The sequence below is a fragment of the Drosophila hydei genome, unplaced genomic scaffold (genome assembly GCF_003285905.1).
Source record: "Drosophila hydei strain 15085-1641.00,03,60 unplaced genomic scaffold, DhydRS2 tig00008124-arrow-arrow-pilon, whole genome shotgun sequence".
In the NCBI taxonomy this organism is placed as follows: domain Eukaryota; kingdom Metazoa; phylum Arthropoda; class Insecta; order Diptera; family Drosophilidae; genus Drosophila; species Drosophila hydei.
Window position 1 is genome coordinate 1,889,597 of NW_022045834.1, and position 7,810 is coordinate 1,897,406.

General features: G+C 36.2%; 1 protein-coding gene across 1 annotated transcript in view; it reads right to left on the minus strand.

Annotated features, from left to right (window-relative positions):
- Positions 1 to 7,441, minus strand: part of LOC111600346 (dual specificity tyrosine-phosphorylation-regulated kinase 2) — a 44,478-nt gene extending 37,037 nt beyond the window's left edge. Inside the window, exon 1 of the mRNA XM_023316413.2 lies at positions 7,423 to 7,441. The gene's annotated coding sequence lies outside the window, so the exon portion shown is untranslated. The remainder of the gene's footprint in view (positions 1 to 7,422) is intronic.
- Between the last annotated feature and the right edge of the window lie 369 nt (positions 7,442 to 7,810).

Below are 7,810 nucleotides of genomic sequence, written 5' to 3' on the forward strand. Positions count from 1 at the left end.
AGTCTGTATTCTGGTTGTATCAAAGAAAGACATACAAATGACAAATAGAACAAGACAGGTTTAAGCCACAATCGAACCTATATTCTAATTACAACTTTCTGTTTTTCTTCTGCCTGATTAGCCCATGTAATGTACTACACATTAGCTCTCTACTCTCAACTTCTTAAATCAAATATTATTTCAAAATAAATTTCACGTTAAGTTGAAAAACAATTTCCTGCCCCCGACTTCACACATTTCCTGTCATATTTATGTTGCCCCCTCGTAAAATGTACGCCCATCACATTTATGCTATATGTCACAGCAGAGCTCAACACATTATAACAACTTGGTTTCGTTCCACTAAACAGCCACCATTACCATCTACCGTGGAGCCCATTACGCGCACATTCCCAGCCTGGAAAATTTATGTAAATTCTCGTAGTCGTATTTTTATTTTTTACATGCTTCAGCGAACTGCGCTGTAACTAGCCTATTAAAATGTCTCCTAGAATATGGTTCTTGGTTTTTGGCCTTTTGTTTTTATGGATTTTTAACTCAAAAAACAAGAAAACATAATTTGATGTCGTTGATTAGTGCTGCGAGCGAGTAGGCTGCAATAAAATGCGGTTTACATTTTAATGGCAGCGCGCAAATAAAACAGATGATGACTCAGTCAGCGGCAGCAGCAGATTCCAGAGTTCAGGAATTTCATTGCAGGCAGCGCATAAAAATCAAGCAGAGATAACTACAAGTGCAGCAATAGGCAAGGCAAGTACAATTGTGATGAACTGGGAGATACCCTGTTTTTATGCGTTGCCTGGCTCAAGTTGTGAAAGAGTTTATTATGCAGAAGTTTTAAGTTGTTAGAGAAAGATTAAGTTCAACTCGGAGATGTCCTGTTTACTTCAGCTTTCAAATTGCTTAGCTTTTTCCTTAAAACAGTTTGTCATAGAAAAGTATGAATTACTTAATAGAACTATTATATACCCTGCAATTAGAATCAACATCAATAAGTAGTTATAGCTAATCTTTACATACAATAATAAAATAATTCTTCTAGCATAGTTTTATATTTTGCTTAAATATTCAACTACTTGCAACATTTTAAGCTTTAAAGTTAACATCAACCAAATGCCTCCTAACTATACCCTGTTGCATAGTCATTGTTAATGAGCAGAGGAACTCGACAAGCCGCAGCAGCCAGAGCTAATTAACATGCTCCCCGATAAACAGTGCACGGAGAGCGAGCGGGAGGCAGCGGCAGTGAATGCGAGATGCCCAGATTCTAGATGAAATATGTGGCAGGCGGTCAGCCACAGCTGGAGTTGTGGGGGCTTAGCGCAGTGGGTGCAGAGACTGCACATAGAGCGGTTAAGTGGTTTGGCGCGTCACGCTTTAACGGCTCTCTGACAACGGGCCTTACCCGGCCCCGGCCACAGCCCCAGCCCTAGCCCTAGCCCTTTCTATGCACAGTTCAATTGGTTTTTGGGTAGTTTTTTTGTCAGCCACTTTGCAGCGTTGCAAGCTGCGACCCTTTGACAAGTTTTTGTTGAGCTGCGCTGCATGTTCTTCGTGCTTCATTCGTTTTTGTTATGTTTTGTTTTTGTTGCGCTTTGTTTTTCTATCGGAAGTTGTTTTGTTAATTTATGACTTTCCCAAATGGCATTATGTCTACTCTACACACACACACACATACAGGAAATGCAATTAGTGTTTTTTTTTATTCTCCCCCTCATTTTCATTTTTGGAAGTTCTAACTTTGTCTCGTAAATTGGCGGCAGTTTAACTTTTTTCCTGCTTCTGGCTGTGTGTGGCCGAAATTTGACACACATGTTGCTACAGATGCTCTCGCTCCCACTTTTATGACACATTTGACAAATTAGTTCAAAATTTACAGCTTGACGTGCTGATAGATGCGGCGACAAAAGAGTCTAGAATTGGCAAATGACAAGAACATGTGTAGGGAGGAGTTTCTGGGAGAGCAAAGGTTTCATGTCTTAGCTAGGGGAATGCCACTAATAAAAGTTGCTGCTATTTGCGAGAGAATGTGTAGAAATAGTTTGTAAATTGTTTTTATATACAATGAAAGAGAATGTTCAAAAATGAAATTCTTAGTCAAAAAGTAAAAGCGCAGAAGCTACAAATAAAGGGAAATATAACACATATTTTTTTATTAATCATAAACCAACGAATGCTTCATGTTAAAAACCACAATAATTTTATAAATATATGGTTATATAAATACGCCATTCTTAAAGTAAATAAGCAGTCAATGTAACCACAATGCAACACACGCAAATAGTTATACAAACACTCGCATCACATACCTTGCATAGACGATTAATTCGCAAATATTCATATCGAGCAATGCCCCACTGGGGGAGTTAACAGCCCGGGACCCCATCAAAAAAAAAAAAAAAAAACAATAACAAAAGGAAAGAAAGAAAAGAACTCGTCATTTCTTTTGATCATAATTTGTGAACAATCAGCACACAATTTGCGTGTTTCGTTTTTCATTCTCTTTAGACTAAATATACAAATTTATACACACATAAATATATATATATTCAGATAGCGATTTCCTGTTCAATATTAAGCGATAACAACGTATATGTAAATATTGTTATTTTATGATAAGCTTGAGTCACAATTTATGCGATATTATGAAGCCTTGACCACCTTTGGCAGACCTTCGGTCGCATTTGCAGCGTCATCTGCAACTATTAGCTATTAGCTAACACTTGCGATTACGTCTCTGCGCTGCAGTTTATTTATATATATATATACGACTAGATATATATATGAGTGCAGCACGAATGCGCTCGTTTAGTCGCCCCCTTTCGAGCATCGTGCGAATTCTATATAGAATTACGTTCACAGACGTTGGCTGCATTTCGTAATCTTTAGACAAAACAGTGCGATAAAGATGCCCCTTGAAGGGGCGAGGCTGTGAGGCTAAGATTGAGTTGAGATTAAGGGTGGAGGCGACGACGACGATGCTGCCTTCTGCTCGTCTTTTGTTTAGTGTGTCAGTCTAAAAATACCAGACGTACGTCCAATGTTCTCTCTACTGCATTTTAATTGTGCATTTCAGCTGCCGAGCAATGGCAATCTGCAAAGATTCTCACTCTCGCACTCGACGTCTACATGTATCTATGCCAAATTGTTGCACGGCTAACATATATAACAAAATGTCGAATGGTTTAGCTGAATGTTGCAGATATTTAGGTGTTTCTTGCAGCTTTAAAGTTGTGTGAAGTCAGCGAAAGTATTTTGTATGTTAGGAGTGAGAATGTTAATCAGTTGTGATTGAAGAAAGGTAGATGAAGACCTAAGACCCTAGGCTTATTATTAATAAGAATAATTTTACTTAAAATTATTATTATATTATATTATATTATTTATATTATATTATATATATTATATTATATTTTGAAAATGTTAGCAATTATAGCAAAAGAGGTTTACATAGTCATACTTTCCTTTACTTTGGAAGGCAATTCCTAAATTAACTTTTCTAAATTAAACGACAAATTTTTCCAAGACCCAAGCTCAAAATTCAAGCTGCTTTCTAGTGTATATAAAATTCTATAAATATAAATAGACATATTTCTAATATACCCAAAGGTCTAATATGAGATATGAGTGTGTGGTATATACATCTATAGCTAATATATATATATAAAATTGTCAGAGCTCATTGAACATAAATGAAGTAAGAGCAGCTGATGAGACGCAGGGTTAGATCTCGACTTGCAGTTGATCTTTAAGCAATTTTTCTATATACCTAGGAACAGCTTCCCTTATTCACTTTCAAGCTCCCGTCTTCAACTCTTTTTTTTAGCTCCTCTTTCAGTTCATTGGATCTGAATACGAGGCTAGTCGCAATCATGACTGAAGCATGCGCTTACATGTAATATGTTTAGCTTAATTGTTGCTACGTGCATTTTGTTTGCTATCTTGGTAGGTAATTGTTGCTTATTTGCTTGACTGGCTGCTCTGCCTTAGCTCCGAGCCTCTCTGCCTCTTGCCATAGACATTGTATAATGTCAATTACTTGTGATTTACGACAGCTTAATGATAGACGCAGGCCGTCAACGATTCGGACTCAGTCGTTGAGCTGAGCAGAGCTGCTAACAATTTACATGATGTGCGTTTAGCATTTGATGGATGCGCGATATTTGGCTCAATGTTCTTTGCGGCTCAGCGTTGCATGTAATTGGACTATAAAATGTTGCCCGTTGCACTGCTCGTCTTCGCTGCCAAAAGGGCCGCAGCATTAAAATTGTGGGCTCCATAAAATGTCAACAGCTTGCCACATGCCGCGCAGCCGCGTCGCCAAAACTTTTGCGGTGTGACGCAATGCATTACAAAAAGTTAATTTCCAGTTTCCTTTTTTTTTTTAATGGCTTTAGCATTTGATTATTCATAGTGCAAGCTCTGCACAGGTGTTGCCGGCTGTTCCAATCGCACTAAATAACAATTAACCATATTGGGCGAAAAAGTCAGATTTTTCGCTTTTGCTACGCTTTGATTTTGGTTTTGGACGTGCAAAACATTTGCCAAACAACTTTTTGGGGGAATGCCAAATGTTGCTTTGAGTCAGCACATTTGAAGGTGACCATGGGTCGATAACTAATTTGTATAAGTACATTTGTATTAACTAAGAGCTATGCTAAGTAATAAGACAGAACTTACATATAAGAACTATTTAAATAGTCAAACATATATTTATCGATAAACACAATCACATTACATATAAGAAATATTTAAATAGTAATAAAATATATTTATCGATAAACGCAATCATATTATTTAAGCATTGAAAATAGCTCTTAAGCAACTCGACTGCAACAGTTTCAATTTAAACTTGAACATAGTTCTCGATAAAAACTATCGACATATGTGTGAGAAACTTTTGAAAATATTTAATAATGTAATAGACAAATATATATATATATATATATACGTATATAATATTATCGATACATTTGAGTTCTGTAAAGCTATCGATATACATGTCTTTATTATATAAATTCTAAATAGCGATATAATTTCATATAAATATCGGTATAAATGTCAAATTTTCCATTTTGTTTTTAAAATCAATAAATCGATAAATCGATATGTTTTCGCACCTTATATATCTTAATATGGGTTTTAATTAATCGATTTATTTGTGTTTATAGTAGCTATCGATACATATATATCTGTACGATCGATACAAATTAATATCGCTAAGTCACAAAATGGTCTCTCATATAATTATCGATCAAATCACAATTAAACACCAATTATTTATAAAACTTAGACTTCTTTTAGAAGACTCCTCAGCTATTTCAGTCCGATAGAGTACTGTAGAAATCTATCGATTAGTTTCGATATACTCTGTAGCTTGAAATTTAAATTAACTAATACAAATACTTATCAATCTGTTTTAGTGTCCCATGTTAATATAAGTGGCATGAATGGTGGCTCTTTTATAAGCCTCTTCAGCAGCTTCCAGCTGCTTTACATTTTGGAAACATATTTCTTCATTTCTAGCCCATTGTTTAACTATTCTGTTTTTTGTTCTGTCATTTCTTTTTGAATCACACTAATAATTCAACAGGTTCTGCTTTAATACAGCTGCCCGTTGCTTTGGCCACCGACCACCAGTCGAGCGACTACCGAAAGGGAAACGAACTCATTGAAATTCTTGACAAGTTGCGCGCGCGCGAATTGGGTAAAATAATAAAAGAACGCATAAAACCAAGGCGAAGAGAAAAGAATATACATATAAAAAGAAGAACAACGAAATAAACACCAAAACGAATATAAATAAAGTATAAGAAAACAAAACAGACGGCCGAGCTGGGAGCGCGGATATGTGAGAAGTGCAGACCTCATGTGGTGCTGGACGTGTTTTCCTGACTTGTCAAATGCCTGCACGCTCACGCCTACGCACACGCCCTGGCCTCAAGTTAGAGCCAGAGTTTTTCCAAGTCGTATTTATTGGCTTGTCCAATAAGGCGCCGCAAAGTGGAAAATTCGCTAAATAATATAATATAATAATCCGCCAGCCGAAACTCAAAGCCTCTGGCACAGTAGGCGAGCAATATAACTGCTGTCAGCATAAAACTTTTAATTAGAAAAACCTATATAATATATATATATATACATATGTATGTATATGAAAAGTTTTCCCTGGAAAGCCTAACAATGCGCAGCTGCCTTGAAAGGGCGAGCAGCTAAGCTAAACAAAAGCCCAGCTCAATGACAGCGCTAGCAGCAGCCATAGAAAAGTATCTCGCGGCTGCGAGTATCTATGAAGTTGCAAACAATAACTTGACACATATATATATATATATATATATATTTATATATGCGTGTGTGTATGTATTGGGGGAGTTTGTGTGTGTGGTTGTGTCTGGCTAGCAAGTATTTATCATGCAGGAAGCACTCATCATCGAGCAGTGCATTACACTTTTTGCATGCCAAAGCAGGCAGCTTCTGTCTGCATGTGCAAGTTGAATGAACCGTGGCGTCTTTCTATTACATTCTCAAAAGCGCTGATTAAGCAGCTGCTAGCAACAACTGGTAACTGGGTCGGCAGCTGCCTGCTGCACTAAGTCAATGCACAATTATAAAGCGCTGATAAGTACAGACATGCTGTCTGTCAACGCCTGATGCAGTTAAGTCTTGTATTGAAATTATTAAAGTTCACTTTTATCTTTTCGGTGTTTATGAAAGAATTCATGATTGTTGCATGCACTCTGCGCGCTATCAGCTGTGACGGCATGGTCACAGAGTGGGTCAGTGGAGCAGTTCATTTGATTAGCGTTAGATAAGATCTGAATGGAATTTTGAGTGCCATATAGAAACTGATATGGTAAGCAAACGGTGCTAGAACTGAAGCAACAGAAACTGCATGAATATTAAATATTTAAAAAGAGTTTCAAGTAGAATGAATAAACAAATATATGGAAAACTGAAAGCTTACATACGTTGTACTAAAGAAAACTCAATGTTGCTCTAAATTAGTTTTTTGTTTTATCTGAGAGTATATTAAATATATCAAGCAAGTGATATCTTCATATTTTCCAACTAATATCGCAGAAAATTCATGGAATATATATGGAAATTCTTGTTCAACTAGTATTGCAAAATATTTACTAATGATTGAAATACTATCTGTAAGGCAAGTCTTTAGTCTCACAATGCTCGAACAGCTTTTCATTTAATAAAATCTTCATTAGACCTGAAATATAGTATATATCCAAAAATGAGTCAAGTCAATGAACTATTAACCCCTGAGTGACCCCGACACAAGCTCTTGCATAAGAATCTTTTGCCATTCGATACGCCTACAACGTATTTAATTAATTATTAAAAGTATACATTGCTAATTTATTTTGTTTTTTTTTTATCTTTTTCTTTGGTTTTGAAAGTTGAACTCACCTTTAGACAGAAATATTATTTTTTGCGCAATTGCCGCGACGTCTGCAAAATGAAGAAATACAGAGAATAAACGTTAGATAAATGTCAGACAGAGTTATGAAGATAAATGGATTAAAGATATGTACAATAAAATGAAAGACTGCATAATGTCAGCTATTTATTGGTTCTTAAAATTAATCAATGTCGCAATGTCATAAAGCAAAAGACAGGAACATAGAAACTAGAAGCAATTATAGCTTATTAACTATCATAAAGCTGACGACGACGACAAGCTACCTATACCCATAAAATGCCAACTGAACAGAAGTGGAGTCCACCCCCACAACGGGGCGAAAACTTGTCAACTGTAACGCAGACAATCAACTGAGAATGCATAAATTAATATAGG